At 44.0% G+C, this 20,420-nt stretch overlaps 2 long non-coding RNA genes across 2 annotated transcripts; one reads left to right on the forward strand and one right to left on the reverse strand.

Moving 5' to 3' along the window:
- Positions 1–1,100: 1,100 nt before the first annotated feature.
- On the reverse strand, positions 1,101–17,127 carry LOC117562223. The gene is made up of 3 exons (XR_004571518.1): positions 17,111–17,127; positions 3,359–3,362; positions 1,101–1,233 (listed from the first exon to the last, which is right to left on the reverse strand). It is a non-coding gene; the product is annotated as an uncharacterized LOC117562223 (long non-coding RNA).
- Positions 8,528–9,190, forward strand: LOC117562224. Its single transcript, XR_004571519.1, has 2 exons — positions 8,528–8,660; positions 9,043–9,190. It is a non-coding gene; the product is annotated as an uncharacterized LOC117562224 (long non-coding RNA).
- Positions 17,128–20,420: the final 3,293 nt, after the last annotated feature.

Below are 20,420 nucleotides of genomic sequence, written 5' to 3' on the forward strand. Positions count from 1 at the left end.
ACCTTCGACAGGTGCACCATAGAGAGGATCCTGACCTTCTACAGGTGCACCATAGAGAGGATCCTGACCTTCTACAGGTGCACCATAGAGAGCATCCTAACCTTCTCCAGGTGCACCATAGAGAGGATCCTGACCTACAGGTGCACCATAGAGAGGATCCTGACCTTCTACAGGTGCATCATAGAGAGCACCCTGACCTTCTACAGACCTGTGCACCATAGAGAGCATCCTGACTGGCAGCATCACGGCCTGGTACGGCAGCTGCACCGCCCTCAACCGTAAGACTCTACAGAGGGTGGTGAAAACTGCACAGAACATTACCAGGATGGAGCTGCCATCCATGGAGGACCTTTACTCCCAGCGGCTCAGGAAGAAAGCCCTCAGGATTATCAAAGACCCCCATCACCCCAGCCACAAACTGTTCTGTCTGCTGCCGTCTGGCAGGCGTTACCACAGCATCAGGACTACAACCACCAGACTTAGGGACAGTTTTATTCCACAGGCCAGAAGACTGTTAACCTGTTAAGCCCTGAGCCAGGTTCCAAAACAAATGACTATAACTTAACTTCTAAAAGGGTTATATGAATAATTTATTTTATCAAAACAAGGTTACATCTGTGGATGTAGAAGTGTCCGAATCAATATAGATGTTTCAGATGGAACATAGTAAAAAAAAAAAGGTAAATTCTTACCTCCGCCTAAAAAAAAACAAACATTACTTATAGTGACCACCCTTGAGTGATGGGATGGTAGACTAAAAGCTTTAGGAATCCAAACTATAACATATAATAAGTACCCTGTATCAAGATTGAGGCAAAACAAGTTACATTTGACCTTTTTAGAGAGGTTTAGCAACAAAAAGTCCAGGCGGACTGACCTTTGGGAACATTTGGGCACATTTGGATACCATCAGTGCCATTTAACCTTTTGCAGGTACCATACTGTAAAAATAATTGTATTATCACTATCGGTAATCATTCCATCCAAATGCAAGTGTTTTTATAAAAATAATAATTAAAAATCTTTTTTTAAATTACATTTCTTTTTTTCTAATGTAAATGGTGTGTGTGTGTCTGTGTCTGTGTGTGGGCTTTGCAACAGTCCTTACATGTTTATCACCCGACTAACACTTCTAGGAAGGTTTACTTACACAATAAAAATTAGGAAACATAGGATACATTTGTCTCCAACAGGAGCAGATTTATTTAAAAAATAACACACTAAAAAACTACACTAAAACCGAAATAACACCACAAGCAATTTTTTTGTAAACACTGGCAAAAAAGAAAAAATGTACACAACCTGAATGTGTTTAGTCAGAGGTGTGCCACGCCTCGAAACAGTTATTTGAATTGAGGCACAGAGGGACCAGGCACTTAGTGCAGTAGATAGGTCTTCACCGTTTTGTTGCCAGCATCAGAGCACCTCCTGCAGTACCTCCTGAGCGCGGTGGCATCTTCCCCATAATACTTGGGAATGCATACGAGTGATGATGGGGGGAGTGGTGGTGGTGCTGCAGGGACTTCACCCCTCATGTCTGCAGCACGCTGCTCCCTGAAGGACTTCTGGGTGTGTGGCTTCGTCCTGCCGGGGTCACCCCTCATCTTGTGCAGCTCCTTGTGGAGAAGGAAGCTGTTCACCACTGCAATGTCCAGAAAATGGTAAAAAAAAGTCTTGTACCATTTCATAATTTTGTGGTGAACGCTGTAGTACCCAATGAAAGCATCGGACACATCCACGCCGCCCATGCTTCTGTTGTAGTCCACCACAGCGTCAGGAACGGTAACAATCTTAGTCTGCCACACACCAGCCCGTTTCACTTTCCTCCTGACAGTCTGTCCACTGAATCAGAAGATGCAGAGGGAGGCTGAGTTAGTAATGGTGCAGACATCCGCCGGCGTAGCTTGGATGTTGATGGCTCTGGGGCAACTGTATGCTGATCTGATGCACGTCTTAGCTCGGATGAGGCAGATGTTGATGGCTGTGATCCAGAAGCCATTTGATCCTCGTCTTCATCACTGTGAAAACAAATGTGGAAAAAACAAATCGATTACTTCACTGGCTTATTCTTTAAAAAATGTAACTCAAATCAGAAATAATTCCTCCATTTAGCGTGTGTGAAATAACAGTATACACATTATATATAAATATCTGCGACTGAGCAGAGACCAGCAAGCTGCCATCCAGACAGCCACCGTAGGACAGCGGACAAATCCTCAGTGGCAGTTACACAGGCGGGGCAGGTTGACAGCCAGCAATTTTGGTGCTGTGCTGCGGTCGGGACTTTCATCCACTCCATGCGCGTCCCTCATGAAGAGGGTGCTTGGGGGGTACAACTTGGACAGAGTCATGGCTGTCAACTGGGGGGTTGTAAACGAGGCCAAAGGGGTGAAGGCTTTTGTGGAGGCCTATCAAGTGACAGTGTTCGAGTTTGGTCTCTTTGTGAGTGAGTCGGGTGTTTTGAGAGCATCACCCGATGGACTTGTGCAGCCATCTGCCCTGCTGGAGGTGAAGTGTCCACACAGCCAGAGGAACATGACCATCGCGGAAGCAGTCCAGTTACCATCCTTCTGTCTCCGTGAGGAGGGTGGGTCATATATTCTCAAGGAGAATCACCATACTGGTACCAGGTCCAAGGGCAGCTGCACATCACAGACCGGAGTCTCTGCTACTTTGTTGTGTGGACCACGAAGGAGGCGATCATCATCCCCATCCCCAAAGACCCTGCATGGCATGGAAATCTCCTCCTCCTGGAAACATTCTACACCCAGCATATGCTCCCTGTGTTGGCCAGTAGAGAGGAGGACATTTAAATAAACATACTCTTAACACCCTCGGACTCTGCGTTGTGTTTCGTATGTGTGATGGGGTGTTATGCAGGGGGGAGGAAAACAGGACACAGCAGATTGGGATTGTGGTGGAGATGCTGAGCAGTTATTTAATTGTTGCATGTAATTATTATTATACTGCGTGCTTTTTAGTTATTCCATATTTTGCTGTAACATGGATCTGTATGTAACTCTATATTTACTTGTTATCTACCACACTTCCTTCTACATCATACACCATCATTATACATGATGGTGTATATAGGATATATATATTTGTATTAGGGCTGTCAGTCGATTAAAATAGTTAATCGCGATTAATCGCAAATTAATCACACCTTTTTTATCTGTTCTAAATGTACCTTAGAGGAATATTTGTCAAGTTTTTAATACTCTTATCAACATATGAGTGGACAAATATGCTTTATGCTAATGTTTATTATCATTTGAACAATGACAAATATTCTCATGAATATTAAACACAACAACCTCTGAACATTACAAATATTCGCCTCAATTCAACCTGGAACCTCTCTCATACAATAATACAATACAAATGGTGTGTGTGTGTGTGTGTGTGTGTGTGTGTGTGTGTGTGTGTGTGTGTGTGTGTGTGTGTGTGTGTGTGTGTGTGTGTGTGTGTGTGTGTGTGTGTGTGTGTGTGTGTGTGTGTGATGGATCGTTGGAGCTATGTGCAACTCAAGGCATATGCTCGAACGGGAGCTGCCTGGACGCTGCAATCATGTTGCGCACTATCCGTGCTGAGTGTGCTGACTTTTCGTACAATGTCCCACTGTCTGGCTTCCTGCATAAAGTCAAGTGCTCGGCGCAGTTGTGGCGAAATGTCGCTCCTCTGTTTTCATGTAAACAGCTCCATATCCGTTAGCGCAGCTAGCTAGCACCAGATGCTAACAACAACAATGCACGTAAGGTCTCTCTCTCGCTCGCTCGGGCCACACATACACACACCCTCCCGGTCCTCCCAACAGCCAGTCGGTGCCTGCCGGTGAGCGTGGAAGTGTGGTCTGCCACAAGCGGGCGACAGGAGCGGGGCTGTCAGCATCAGCTTGTATAGACGGTAATTTAAACTCGATGCGCTCTGAAACTACGGGGCGGCCGAGGAAAAAAAATACACATGCGTTAATCGCGTTAAAATAATTAGTGGCGTTTTTTTTTGCGTTAAAGCGTTATTAACGCATTAACTTGACAGCCCTAATTTGTATACATATCTGTAAATTGTATAATTTTATTTTATTTAAACGTCTTTTTAATCTCTCTGTCTATAAACACAAACTGAGTAAGATTGACAATAAAGTTGACTTTGAAAAATATATATATTCTTTATGAAAATAGTTGACTGTTGGAGAAATGAATCCAAATGAAACGTTGGACTGAACTACAACTACGCCTTTAAATCTCTACGGACTGTTTTTCAGTGGAATGGCAAGTTCCTATATTTAAACATTTATTAGTTTTTTCTCAGAACAGATTTGATTTTCTGAAGTTAATTTAACTTTGCCGACCATGTAAGGTCATTATTAAAAAGGTACAATCAATTTGTTTAGGGTTGACTAAAATAATGAAAAACATTCATTTGGATAATTTACTGACAGAATAAGAAACTCAATGATGCTCTACTCACCTGTGCTCACATTTACAATCCTCCTCCAATGTGTGCATCGCCGTTATGATTTCCTTTTAGACTTTAACACGTCCGACATTCCAATCAATGCGTACACGGATTTATTCCATTTATCTACTCACGACCGGCCCAGCCTGTCCGCTTCGGTGTGTCCCTCTTTTCCGGGGATCCAAACGGTGTGTGTCTCTTCCTTACGGAGTTTTTCGACTTGATGAAGTGAAACAGTTGAAACGATAGATTTTAGTAAACTTAAAAACAACCTTCTTCAAAAGCTATCAAGGAATATACCGAATACTTGTTTTAGAACTTTATTACATATTTTTATATAAATAGTTTGAATAATCCATAATTGACAGAAGCTTGTGTTTACACTGACCTGTTACTCATATATTAATGTCTTTGTAACTTCAGTAAACCACTACCTCACACATTTATTTCATTCATCACGGTTCAGTAAACTAAGTGATACATGAACCAGTTTAATCATTATAAAAACGTAGGATTGCAACTCTTTGAAACTGTAGGTGGCTCTTAAAAGAGCCGTTGTGTTTGGGTGTGCTGGTCTCAGGTCAGTCTAAGCCCTCTCTCCGCGGATGCGGCGGGCCAGCTGGATGTCCTTGGGCATGATGGTGACCCTCTTTGCTTGGTTCATCTTACTGGGAGGCAGCTACATGGATGTCGGTGCAGTCCACAATTATTGTGCAGTTGAAGACAGAATGAATTTATGATTGACTCCGAATGAAGCACAACTTCATGTCATACAATACATTGACTTTATTTGTAATTGTGTAAAAAAATATGAGCATTGATTAGCAGGACCTGCAGGAACAGAGAATGGTGATGGATGGAGCTGGGAAGAGAGAAGAATAAAGAAAACAGATCAACTTTATTATCGGATATTAAAAATTCAATTTGCCGCTCCTACAGTTTTCTAGTATGTAAAGATGATTTCACATGACCTATGCAAAATATCACACTCAATACATGTGTGTCTCTGGGGGGTGCATTGTGCCTTTGATGTATATAAATAATATACCATAACCAAATACTATTATGTACAGTGGAAATCAGGTTGCCAGAGCAGGTCAGTCCAGTGTGTATGTTCCTCAGGGTCTCAGCAGTTACAGGTGAGGTAAAGGGAGGGGAGGCGTTTGGTGCAGTGGGTTGTGAGTTGGTATTCGGATCAGGAGGTCACAGGTTCAAACCCCACTGCAGTCAGTATGTCGTTGTGTCACTTCACCCCAAATTTCTCCTGTGGGGATTGTCTACAGTATTGAGTATGTAAGTCGCTTTGGATAAAAGCGTCTAACAAGTGACATGTAATGTAAAGAAAATAAAAGAGAAAAAGGTCAGTAACAACACTTTAAAGTAACAACACTTTGAAGAATTATCTCTTTTAATAATTTTCTCTCAGTAATCACTCAACTACTGTCTTTCCAACAAACAGATTGACTCACCCTCACTATCATCACAATGAAACACGTCCAGAAGAATGTCATGCAAAGCTGCCTGCCTGCCTGCCTTCGACTCTCTCTGAACTGCCTGATCTTTTAATGTTCAATGTTAACCATTTGTGCAGATAGCATTAAGTAGAAAAGATCGCCGATGCTAATGTGGCGTTAGCCTACCTCCCGCCCCCTTAGCACCTGGTGGAGGGGGCGATAGGCTACTCTTCAAATGTTTCACAAAATACTTACCATCATGACTACTCTTACTGTTTAACATTTTGGTTTACTTCATGTTAAGGCTAATACAAATGACAAGGCTAAGTAATGTGATGCTAACTAACGTGCTCGCTACTAGCTAGGTAGCTAACTTGACTATGTTCCATGCAAAACATGTATATTACCTGATATGTTTGGTCCAACGACTCCTGGTCCTTTCATCAGACAGGAAGCGATAGAACGAGCAAGTGGTATGATCACTTTTGTGATTACAACCTGGTACAAAGCACACAGACATCTTGTAAAAGTGAATTTATTGGAGCAATCTCTTATATTTATTGGAGGGAATACATCAGTTATGAGATCTTCTTCTTCTTCTTTGCTTTAATTGCGAGTCGCAACCAGTCTTGGAGCATTGTCGCCTATGACATCACTTACGCGACCCAGAATGGGATTTGGGATTTGTAGTCTTTCTAGTCGCGTATTTTTCATAGTCTTATATCTCAACAGTTTTACTACAAAATGTGACTTTTTTGACATGGAAATGATTGTTTAAGATTGACAAACATCATATGTGTCATTCGTGGCACAATTCAAACGGGATCAAAAGATAACTTTTCTCTCTCCATTGACTTCAATGTATAATTTTCCGCTTCCGGGGTCCCATGGACCAGAAGTAGATGGGCGTGACTTCGCCACTCTATCGGTATTTTGACTAGCAATTTAGTTACATTGTTTCGTTTATCAACGCTACAACATACAGGCTCCTGTGAGCCGGAGCGCGCTCCTTCACTACAGACTATCGCGCCACCTAACCATTCGCCAAAATGTTTTTAATACCAGCGGTAACCGGCCAAGCGCCTGGCAAAAAACAATCTTCAAATAAAAGAAAGTCACCGGAGGAGTTAAAGGAGAGTGACAGGGAGCATGAGAAGAAGAGGGAGAGAAAGTTTCAGCTTGATTGATGGAGTTGGCTTCTAGTGGTGCAGCGACATTCGGAATAAAGTATTATTGTATTTTTAAAAAACGTTTTCAGATTTCACATCACATAAACACCAAATCCCAGCATGCATTGCGGATAACCATCCAATCATCGAGCTGAGGATCTTGCCTACGTCTGTTTCCGGTTTCGTTTAATGACCGATGTATTTTGTTATACACACATTCCTTCACATTTACATTTTAATGTGCATTAAAGTATTTCGTGAGGCCTTCTAACATGTTTTTAAATATAACTACGGTTGTAGTTGAATAGTTTGTAAATTAACATGAACCGAAGCTGTTGCTTGGCAACTCAATCGCACAACGTCACGTCAGTTAATTCCACATCCACACGCATGGATTAACATCGATTTAAAACATTAATGTAGCCTTTGTTTCTGCTAAAAGAGGTGTCGACCAGCTGGGGCAACAAGAAAATCGCTGTAATCGAGTGTGACTATTAAAAAATAAATCATTACGTCGGGGTAGCATTTGCTTGGTATTTCCGGTTATTTCTCCACTGGTTAACATGGGTTAACAATACCGTGTAGCTGTCACGTTTGAAGGGGACGAAACCGTGACATCTTCACGTCTCCCAGCATGGTAAATCGTCACATGTTCACGTCTTGCCGTGATACCGGGTTGTCACAGACGCATCTCTCGCAGGCTGAGGAACGTGCATGTCACAGGCAGTGGGGGGACAGTGGCCGGCTCACATGTATCTCCATATAAACGTGCTAGAATTACTCTCCGTATGGAAAGTGATCCACTTCGTCCCGTTGCTGTACAATCAGCATATGTTGATTCTAACAGACAACAAAGCAGCGGCGGCCTACATAAATCGCCCGGGAGGTGTACGATCGGCGCAGCTGCTGAACACACCAGGGGCCTCATTTATAAAGCGATATACGCTCAAAAAATGGCGTACGCCAGTTTCTACGCAATGTTTGCGATTTATAAAATACTAACTTGAGGGGAAAACGCATAGATATATATAAACACTAGATGGCTCATGGGAGATTTTCCAGCGTAGCTGACCGGCCGCCATCTTGCTACAGTCAACAGTTACTCTGATTCGCGTTATGGTAGCTGTTGTAAGGTGAGTGATCTGCACAAAAATACTCTTAACTCGCTGAAATCTTGACTGATTTACAAACGGTTTGGTTTATTATAAACATTATTAGCATTGCTATGATACAGGATGCTTGGACATGTTGAAATTGCAGCTTTTCTTTGTGTATGTGGTTGTATTTGTTAGCTGGCTAATAACAAGAGGCTGTGAGTGAGACCTAGTATTACAAAGTTGACCCAGCAACTTTACACCAGTGGGAGAGGCAGAACTGCTCTTTCTTTTCAACATAACTTAAGTTACACATGATTTCTTCCAAGTGGTTTGGCTTGTTAAAAACATCTTGCATTATGATACAGGAATTTGCTGGCTTTGTGTTTACAGAAGTACCTGACTATGCCGGACTTTTGTGCAGCCTACGGATGCTCTAATCACCGCAGTCTGCAAACAAGAACCCGTGGGATCACCTTTCACATGTAAGATATGACAATATTATGACTAAAATTAGGATAATCGTTAATTACTTAGTGGATGTATGTACATTACAAGTCCTGCTACACAGGATCAGTGGGGCTATGTGAGATAATAGTATTGCAAGATTGTTGTTGACCCAGCCTCTTTAGAATATGTTGCTACCATTTCTTTACACAATTATTGAATATTTCTTTTGGACACCTTTTTTATTACTCTTAGTGTGGTTGTCTTATTCTTAAAGTAGGCTATACATACATGCATACATACCAAAAATATGATAATTTCGGTGTGTATTTTTGTCCTTACCCTTAATGTTAAAGGAAAGAAGGGAGGAAAATGTTGACAATAATTTATATATCTGGCTACCTTTCTCATGTTTTTAAGGTTTCCCAAAACCGAAGAGAGGAGGAGGCAGTGGGAACTCGCCCTAAGAAGGGACATCTTCAGGTTCCATGAGACGCAGCATTATGTTCCCCACATATGTTTATGTTTGCTCAGTCTAATAAACCCATAACATGGTTGTGAAAGAATACCAAAGCTGAGGCTGGACGATGATTGATTGTTGGTGTGCCATGTGCCACCGTGTGTCTTATTGGTTTTGTGTTATACTGTATTTTATTGTGTGCAGCTGGTCCTTATCTCCAAGACACATTTAAAACAAATAACCTTGAACCTTGAAGCCCCATCTCTCCCCACCTGCTCCTGCTTCCTACATCCCCTCCACACCACACCAAGTTGTTCTTCTTAATAATAATAATAATACATTTATTTTGGGGGGCCGCCTTTCATAACACCCAAGGACACCTTACAGGGGCATAGGGGCAATATAGGGAACAATTTAAACAGTGGATTTTGTGATATATCAGCCGGGGTGAGACAAGACAAACCACAAATGGACTACAGAAGGACACAAAAGTACACATGGGACAGTTTATATTATTCTTGGTCTTTTTTCAATAACATATTTCAAAGGTTCTGGATTTGTTTACAAATCTAGAAACTAAATACAAAACTAGGATGATATGAAGATCTCATGTCAAAAATAATTGTGATAAATTAGACAGCACTGGCCTGTCTGTGAGCACATTTTATGTTGGTTTGGTGAATATCTAAATAATATACCAACATATGCTATTATCATTAGTTGTGTCCCTGTTCTTCAAGCTAAGGCATTGCTAAATTAACAACTCTTGGCTTACAGAGTGGTAACATGAGACCGATTTTTATATATAAAAGTATTTTAATTTTATAATTTATTATTATAATAAATGGAAATATATACACCGGCAAATATTTAATATAAATACCGTGTGTGTGTGTGTGTGTGTGTGTGTGTGTGTGTGTGTGTGTGTGTGTGTGTGTGTGTGTGTGTGTGTGTGTGTGTAGCTATTGCTTTATCTGATTAATGTTATTGTCATATGAAAGTCCATGATTATAAGTATGCAGTATCATAACTACATCTTTGATGTTTATAAAAAACCAAACCGTTTGAAAATTGGTTGAAAATTGAGCAAGCTATGGTTATTTAAATAGTAAACCATAATGTTATGAATGAGAGAACTGCCTGTAGCAAGATGGCGGCCAAGTGGCAACGTCGGTCTCCATTGGCCAGCAGCGCGGGTGAGTCATCTAGTGTTTATATATATCTATGGGAAAACGTGCGGTCCTCCACGCAAACTCTAACCCATGCGTCCGCACTAAGCACAAAAACGGGAGAGACGAGAAACTGCGACACTGCGTTGGCAGAAGGAAGAATGGAGAGAAATATGTGGAAATAATACCATGAATAAAATGTTACCTCTCATTTATCATATATGAAGAATTCATTTTCAAACATTGATTATAGCCAATCTTAAAATGATTAAACAAACGCCTGTTTGCGACTCCTCAGTGCACACAAAAACATAACTTGGAGAAATAAATAAATACGGATATGTTATTTAAAACCACCTTGAATATGTTGTGTTAATGTTATGAAATGTTTTCTCATAAATGATGCGGTAAGCAGGAGGACAGAATTACGTCTAAACTGACGCCGTGAAATGCAGGGAGAAATTTGAAGATCACGTGACATAGAAGCCAGCCATTGGAATGAATGGTGAAAAAAAACGTAGGCATCTTACAATTTCAGAGGCGTTTTTGTAGATATACTACGTCCTACGTTGTGGACCACCGTAGTTATTACACGTTTTTTTGTGAGACTGGGTTGGCTCTCTCTGTGGCTCCGTTATGTCTCCAGATCCAAGGAGATGGCAGCTCAGCTGTTTTGCGCCCTAACCCGGCTTTTATGCCAAAGGTGATCACAAGCTCTTTTAGATCGAGAGTGATACCTTTGGATGGCTTCTTTCCTCCTCCTCACACATCAGAGGAGGAAGCCACATTTCATCTCCTCCGTCCTGTGCGCGCGCTGTCATGCTATATTGCAAGCACGGCTGCTTTACGCAGTTCCCAGCGTCTGTTTGTGCATTACAGAGAACGCTCATTAGGGCAGCCTCTGTCTGCACAGCGCCTGTCACACGGGCTGTGTGAGGCTGTGTCACAGGAGTATGTCTCCTCTGGGGTGGATCCCCCGGAGAACATCAAAGCGCACGGCACCAGAGGAATTTCCTCCACCACGGCGTTGCACGGAGGAATGACAGTGGAAGACATTTGCACTGCTGCATCTTGGTCTTCCCCCTGTTCTTTTATTCGTTTGTATTTGAGGGATGTCTCCCATTCCTCTCTGACACACTCAGTACTGAGTGTCCTGTCAGAGTGAGTAATGTCGGGGACTCAACTGCGTGCCCTCTCTCCTGCCTGTCGGCACTTAGAGAGCTGCCCTTTTCCTCCTCTTTGATTGTTTTAACAAGTGGGACTTTGGTCTCTACTTTTTATAAACGACAGGTAGCCTATTTAGCCTACCTTCTTTCCCGTATGGAGAATATTAATTTTTTTAATGCTATATTCCCGGGAAATGTGACGCTCCATTACGCATGGCGAAATGGACATGGGTTATTAATTGAGTAGGTGTGTTTTTGTGCAGTGGCGAACCGTGTCTATCAGAACTAGACCTTCTGTAGACACACACACCCCCCGCCGCCGCCGCCGCCCCCCCTCCGCGGCATTATAATATCCGTCTTTTAACTGAATTGCCGTCTTGAAAAGGGTACTCACAACAATTCTGCAACAACTTCATCTTCACCTGTTGCACTTGTCATGTCAACGTTAAAAACAATAAAACGGCATGAATTGCTTCGTCGCATTCATCTAGATCCTCTGTCTCGAGCCAGTTAACTAGCGGGCCTTCTAGAATACCCTGGAACCGAGGGAAACTCTGAAAGAATACGCCCATTGGCTACAAATCAATATATGATTGGTTGATCAAACTGTCAGTCCAAACGTACGCTCTCATTCAGTGTAACGGCCAGGGCATTCGATCAAGGATGTAGAATACCTTGGTTGAAGGATATTCTACCCAGAGACCCAGAACAAGATCTGATTGGTTGCTTTCTTTTCTAACACAAAACCACTGAAATGCGTAGTGCATGGTCCGAGAATTACAAACAACTCAACGTAACACTGTAATATTACAGATCAACAACACAGATACGATTCTCATTTTATATACATTTTATTTATATAATTAAATCGATTTTTTTGTGTTTTATCTGAGTGTTCCAGGCAGGGGCGCCGCCAGGGATTTTGGGCCCCATGAAAATATATCACATTGGGCCCCACCACCAGGCACAGACCACTTTGTTTATAAATTACCTCGAGGGCCGTACCAAATGGTCTAGCGGTCCGTATACGGCCCGGGGGCCGGAGGTTCCCCACCCCTGCTTTAATATAATAACATTAGTATTAATATCATAACCAAAATGTCGATGATTAACATTTTGTTTACCTAATACAGACTGATCACTCAATGCTTCAAACTGTCCATCATCCTAAATAGACTAAAAGCAGTTTTTTGTTTTATATAGATCATTGGCTATGTGGGAAAATACTGTGTTTGAAATGTATAATTTAAATTAGATGTTAGCTTTTTGTTATATATATATATATATGTTGTACTCCAATCTCCCTTCAGATATGTTAAGTGGCATGTCATTCAACACAATGCTGCTCACCTCCTTCAGTTGGGAGAAAAGCTGGTTCAGGTTCAGCATTCTGGGGGGACAGGGCCTAAAGATGGATCTGTTGGACCTGGCACCAGGGGGAGGGACAACTGATTTAGTATGAATAGGCGCTAAAAATGTGCCTGCATTTATTAAAGGTAGGTAGGTAAGAATGGAGAAACCAGCTCGAGTGCGATAGAATTTGAAAATACACAACCGAAAAAAATCTGCCCCTTCGTTCAGAGTACCCCTAGATGTAAGGCTGACAGGCAGGTAGGCCATCCAGTTATTTTAGCCGGGCTGGCTAAAATGATTGGTCGTGCTTTTTACAGCGCCACAGCTTCCACAAATGACATTTTTGTATGTATTTATTGTCAAAGCATTTAATGTATTCATTGCTATCGGGATGTTAAGAGCATTCCATGGAATATAACAAAAAGTGTTTCTGAAGTGAATTACCTACCATACCTTTAAATGTCAGCTAAAAGAGCAGTGAAATGAAAGACCTCTGAATTTTCTGTAAATATATTAACAGTACTTAATGTCAGCTTAGTAAACAAAAAAACATTAGCTAACCACCAGTCATGAACCACACCCACCTTTTCTCGTGAAAAACTGGGTGACATACTGTTGCCCTTTAGTCCCTCTCTCTTTTCTTTCTCTCCTTTCTCTTCTTTTCTTAGAGCCTGACTTTGTTGGTCGTTGAAACATGGTACAACACACTTACGTAAGCTAAGTACTAGCATCCCTCCTCACATGCTTTCACTCTCTGCAAGTGTTAGTGCTGGTGCCGTACCGCGTTTGGAGGCAGGACCAAACCATTACATGATGTAAATAGAAGGGGGTGTACAGAGGCTTTGGGTAATGAACTTTTGGAAGAAAATTAGTTAAATGAATCGTAAGTTTAGTGAGTAATTTATTAATATAACGTTCTATTAATATTAATTATTGAGGATTGATGAAAGGTTACTTACATTTTTTTTCTTAATGTTCTAAACATTTTGGGGCCCCTGTCAGTCACGGGCCCTTAGAATCGTCCTAACTTTTCACCCCCTTACGGCGCCCCTGGTTCCAGGGTATTCTCTGAATACCTTGAAGGCCCTGACGGTTTGCCACTGGCTTCTGGTAACGGACGGACAAGTGGGGCGTGGACTACATCCTGCTTCGCCCTTAACCCAATAGCGATAGCCTTAGAGGGCGAAGCCTTATACAAAATAGAACTGGGGTTACGTACTGTAAGCCAGCTTCTATGAGTATAGGCACAGCCCTCTAAGGTTCGGGCAAGGCTCCGCGAATAGCTGAAGAAAAGCTGTTTGTGTGGGAGCAGATTGTAGGGACTACTTCCTATTTATACGGAAGTGAGTCCGTAGGTGGGGCCCACGTCATAGGTGGGTGTGGATGAAGTCTGTCAGTGCTGCACACGTGCAGTGGGATTACCCAATAGCGATTAGAGGGCTGCGCCTATACTCATAGAAGCTGGGTTACAGTACGTAACCCCAGTTCTGTTGCTTGCTGTTGCCTTGCTGTGTTCTCTGTTCGCTGTGTTCGTCGCTGTGTTGCTGCGCTGCTGCGCTGCTGTGGTGCTGCCTCTGCTGCGTCATGTGCGTAAAGCTGCCGGTGCTGGCATTATTTATACTACGCATGATCCTATCTCTGGAACCCATTGGTCGATTTTGGTGATTGACACCTTTTTTTAAACTTTAGAGCCAATATAATCGATGGGCAGTTAGTATATCCGGCTAAACATTTACGTCAAGGAGAGAGAGGTTTGCGTAAACAGCACATGAGACAGCATTAGCCCCGGACTGCAAAACTTTGTACCTACTCTGCTGTCATACATTTAATGATGTATTATCAGGAACAATTCTAAAGTGACCAAGAGACATTGGATTAAACTTGAGCAGCGTTTTTATTCCCTTGAACATGACTTTTGATCACAAAACAGCAACGGTAAGACATCATTATTGTTATGGTTTAGAAAACGATAGTTACGGCTGTAACTACGGTTCTATGAGTGCCGGATGACCGCCAGAGGCGGTGCTTTAAGCACTGGATGACTTATACCAACAATGCCATGAAGAATCCAAGCCCTTGCTCACCACTGGAAGCAGCGGAGCTCGGCAAAAGGACCACGCCCAAAGAATGGGGAGTGGCGACATTGACCTGATGACAACTGGAGAATGTGCCAGAAGACGCCCACGACGCCGCGGCGCAGATGGTCTCCAGAGGCACCACCCTCAGGGCAGCCCAAGATGTTGAGATGCTCCTTGTAGAGTGGCATCTCAGCCCAATGGCAGGGGGCGGCCACTGGCCCCATAAGCCTGTGAGATGGTATCGACAACCCAGTGGGGCAGCCACTGGTTAGAGGGCATAACCTCCTTTAGTGCCGCCAGGGCAAAATCAAGAGTTGCTCCTACTGCCGTATACAGGCAGTAGCCTTGATCTACGCCCTTTGGGCACCCCCAGGGCACAGCAACTTCGACGTGCCGTACTCCTGAATGTCAAAGCATGCCAGCTGGGCAGGATGATTGAAGTGGGTTTGTGGAAGAACCCCGGGCAGGAATGCCACCTTTGCCCAAAAGGCAACGCCTGAGAGTCCCACCTCGGGCATGTATCGTTTATGGAGAGGACATGCAACTCCCCGACTCGCTTCCCTGAGGCTATGGAAAGCAGAAATGCTGCCTTCGTGGGAAGCCACCTAAGCCCCACCTGAGCCAGGGGCTCGAAGGGAGGAGATGATAGGGCATCCGGCAGCAGGGGCAGGTCCCAAGCAGGAGCCCTCGGGGTGCTAGGGGGACACTGCCGTAAAACCCATCTCATAAAGAGGGACACCGACCTGTGGCACCCCGCCGTGGCGCCGCCGACCCGAACATGTCGGGCAGAGTGGAGTGAGAACGTCCACTATCTAGAAGGGACTGTTGTCTAAGCAACAACGTACATGCTGTCCCCAAGGAACACGCACATTCTTGCCCCCCAGTTGGGGTCGAAATTGCGTGAGTGCAAGCTGCACAGCCCGAAGCTCTAGCACGTTGACCTGGTGCGCACCCTCCTGGGCAGACCGCTGATCCTGGACGGTCCTGCCGCACTGCACCCCACCCTGAGAACCCGCAACGACAGCGGGCCTAAGGGCCCAGCGGCCGAGGCAGCCGCCAGTCTGCCCAAGGGCCGGAGGAACTGAATATAAGGCACCATCTTGCCCGGCCCACGTGGAAGTAGGCATCCCTCAAGTCCACGGTTGAGAACCACTCCACCTGTGCATGTGCAGTGGTCAGCATAAAGAATGGCAGCACCTCCAGGAATCTGTTGATTCCTCTGAGGTCCAAGATCGGGCGAAATCCGCTGACTTTCTTGCTCAAGAGAAAGTACGCAGAGTAGAACCCCCTGGGCTAAGCAGAGGGTCTTACTGGCTCGATTGCATCCTTGGACAGAAGGACGGACAACTCTTGGGCCAGAGCTAGGGCCCCTGCCGGATCGCTGACGACTGTCAATTAGACCCAGCTGAAGGCTAGGGACAGGAGCTGCGGTCCGTACCCCTGGGTTAAGGTGAAAACCACCCAAGGGCCGGAAGTACAGAGCGCACAGGTCTGCGAGGACCCGAGAGCTGCTGCCTGGTCTGCCTAGCTTGGGCAGCACGCTCCAGTGCCTCCAGGGCAGCTGACCTAAACAGCTCCCCTGGCTCGACTGGTAAGCTACGGAGGACTCTCCTACATGCCTCCGTTAGTGGTGACTGGGCCAGCCAAACCTAGCGATGAGTCTGTACCAGAGACAAGGCGTCCTCATACAGAGGTGCGTCAACCGAAGGAGGTGCGCCAACCGAAGGAGGTGCGCCAACCGAAGGAGGTGCGCCAACCGAAGGAGGGGCGTCAACCGAGGGGGGGGGGGGGGGGGGGGGGGCAGGCGGCCCGCTAGCAGCCCCTACACCGAGCCCAGGCTGATATAGCCGGTGTAAGGTGGGTCACAGGTGACTTTGTTGTTATTGGTACTCGAGCTGCGCATGAGCGCGATGGACATATCCAGTGCTTAAAGCACCGCCTCTGGTGGTCAGTAGGGATGAAATAGAACTGTTGTTGTTTTCTTGCTCTGTTCTGGCTGCTAGCTCAGTGAGTTTGTGTCGTGCAGCTTTCATATGATATGTAGTTTGTGAAGAACATATTAAGTTTTAAAGATCGTTTTTGCTAGTTAGCACCGGAAGTAGCATCAGCCCATTTTCTCTAAGGGCTAATGATAACGCTTCTTGTGAGACTTGTGTTTTGTTTTGGTAAAAATGGCTCATATCGTCAGGTAGCTGAGTTTTTTTTCCCGTTATTTGAGTATAAGACATTCATTGGTTTTTAAATATTAAGAAGCCCCCAGACGCTGTCTCCTGCACTGACTCGTTTTTCCCCCGGTATTGGGGGGGCCAGGCTTAAGTTAAACACCTGAACTAAGAACATCCATAACATTCACCTGTTTGCAACTGTTGGGGCAGATATCTCTGCTCCGCCCCGATCCTATATGAGTTTGTTTTAAAAGAAGGAAAACTCAAAACAACCAGGATAGGGGTTAAACAATAATCTGTTTTAATGATACAAGGTAAGAATACAATACACTTCTCAAAGGGGTAGGCCCACCCCTGCCCTGGTCCTAATGCCGGGAGAACATCATCAGTCTTGACGGCAGGAGGAAAAGAGACCGGACACAAGGACTCAACAGGAGATATTGTAAAAACAACGGGAGGAGCTGTGTGGATGCTACTCCCATACAGGTCCTCTATTGGCCCATATACAAACGATGGGCTTTCGTAGCGTATCAGCGCGCGCCAGCCGAGATGATCCGGAAACAGTCCCTTAGTTTGAAGCAAAACAACCACATCTGGTGTTCGCTGTCTCATTCTGTTGCTTTCACACACACATTCTTCCGACTTCCCTCCCTGCTCCCCTCCCCCATCTCCTGTCCTGCACAACTGCACCCCCCCCTTTATGCAGAGTAATACAACATGTTTAAGCTAACTACTCCACAATGTTGTAGCAATTTTACCCACACATGAAAGAATACAGCAGAGAAGTCAATAGAATGCAACCACAGGCATTGCTCAGCACAATTTAATACATACATTTTATTCAGACCTTAATTGTGTGACCCCAATTATCAAGGCCCTTTTTATAGGTCTGCCTGACATGCATCATTAACTACAAGAATGTAACTGCCTTCTATCTGGGGAAAATGTCTCTTGGAGTTCCCCTGTTATTTTGCAAAGACCATTGATGATTACCTAAGAAACTTATGGCCTCGAACTGCAACAAGGCTTTCTGAAAAACACTTAACGGGTAATCTTTTCACTCAAAACAGAACTCACCAGTTATACTGCACCTTACCTACTCACAAATAGCCAAAAAAACCACCCTTTTGATTATATGTCAAAGTGGAAGAAAAATACTATTGCGCTAATCTACTTTTAAGAAAAAGGGAACATTGTTGAATATATAAAAAACCTCTCTATATTTAAGAGGAAAAATGTACTTTGTTCCTTCAACTATTAACACACAGGAATGTATAAAACCACACATATATTAGTGATAGCATGATGCAACACACCTCTTATATATCAGGTGTCATTAAAATGAATATACCAAAAATACGCTGTATTAACTTTTCACTTCAAACTTTCAAGTTACTTCAATATTCGCACAATTCCCCCTTTGTATCTCATTCTCAAGAGATAAACTTACACAAGGCATTTTGAAACATATCCCCTGTCATTATTTTCTACTGTGTCCGTCTCCCAACATTGTATAAATCTATCAGAAACTGAGACCCAAAGTACTTGAAATCTTTGGGAACAGAACACCACTTTCCATGGCAGTGAAGGAACCATGAGAGGACAACCGGACGGTACGTCCACACAGCAGCTTTTCAAAAATCTTGAAAATCTTGGAGCTGGGCGGATTTCGCGACCAACAACCAATCACATGAATCTCCCGCCCCCGACATACAAAGCAAAAAAACTTCTTCTCCACTATTTCTTTTAACATTTTGAACATTTATGAGATTAATGTCTATGGTGCTATTTTATGCTACATTCCATGCTGGCTAATGATACTGTCTATGCTTGATAGCAACGAAGTAAACTAGCAATGAAGTAAACTGGATATAAAATCCCCAAACAAGCGAAAACCTACCAGTTTCACCCACTGCCTCTGCCACCTCCCTCCATGCCTCGCTCCTCCGGTTTGTATCCCGGTAAGTAAATAGGGACTGGTCATAAAGAACCGGGTGATTTGCTACCGCAATAACTAACTTCTCCTCCATTTTTGTGGAATATAGAAATGAACTGCGGGTCTGGTTCTCCCAGCTTGCACGCGGTTTGATTGGCTAGCGCTTGAACTGTCAGATTTGCATAAACGGATCTGATTGGCTGTCGCTTCCAGCTCAGCCTCAAAAGTTGAACATTGTTAGCACAAGTAGCCCCTCATGACCGAAAGAACGAGATCGCGGATACAAGCGGCCGAGATGGGTTTTCTCCGCAGGGTGGCTGGTGTCTCCCTTAGGGATAAGGTGAGAAGTTCGGTCATCAGGGAGGGACTCGGAGTTGAGCCGCTCCTCCTTCGCGTCGAAAGGAGCCAGTTGAGGTGGTTCGGGCACCTAGTTAGGATGCCACCTGGGCGCCTCCCTAGGGAGGTGTTCCAGGCACGTCCAGCTGGGAAGAGACCAAGGGGTAGACCTAGGACCAGGTGGAGGGATTATATCTCTTCGCTGGCCTGGGAGCGCCTTGGGATCCCCCAGTCAGAGCTGGTTGATGTCGCCAGGGAAAATAAAGTTTGGGGCTCTCTGCTGGAACTGCTACCCCCGCGACCCGACCACGGATAAGCGGGAGAAGATGGATGGATGGACAGTAGCCCCTAGGCCACTGCTTCTGTGTTACCTGTTATAATTCAAATCAATATTTAGAAACATCTCAACATTCATCAAACAGTATCTTATCCCCAGATATGGAGCAGGTTAATTACATTCAATGCTCAGTTTGAACATCTGGGTCGGGGCGGAAGGTTTCTGTCAATCCTTAAAAGAAACATTTAAATTGTGAATATTACAGCCATGTTGACATTTATACATTATACACACTCCCCCCTTTTTACACATGAAATCATGTGTAACAAAACCCTGTAATGGGAGGGGAACAAAAACTGTCAGGTAATTGGTTAGGGACATAACGAACATTATTTACAATTTGACATCCATTATCATTATTTCCACAGTAAACACTTTAGTGAAAAGAAGTGTTCCTCTCCGTCCTTCAGGCCTAAAAGAAACAGAATCTTCAGATTTTAGTTTTACATTTGCAAACCGCCAACTCATGTGAGAGTAAAATATCATCAAGTAAATTAGAACCGGGTCACATGTGCGGTTTCCCCTTTTTGTGGAATTTTTAGGAAACCTCTCGTTTCCCTTGGAGCACCAAAATAATATGTTAGTCCAAAAACATGCTTGGTTAGTTATTGTTTTCGAATCATGCAGTTACACTGATCACATGCCGGCATTCATTCACACTCACACTGTCTGGTAGTCATGTCAAGTTTGGTCAGCTTCACCCCAGAGTCAGTCATCCACAGTGCCTTGTCAAGTTACACTGTCGGTCAGGGTCAAAGGTCAGTTGGTCTCTGTCTTTTTTGGCCATGTCATGCTCTG

Source organism: Gymnodraco acuticeps, unplaced genomic scaffold, assembly GCF_902827175.1.
Source record: "Gymnodraco acuticeps unplaced genomic scaffold, fGymAcu1.1, whole genome shotgun sequence".
NCBI lineage: Eukaryota > Metazoa > Chordata > Actinopteri > Perciformes > Bathydraconidae > Gymnodraco > Gymnodraco acuticeps.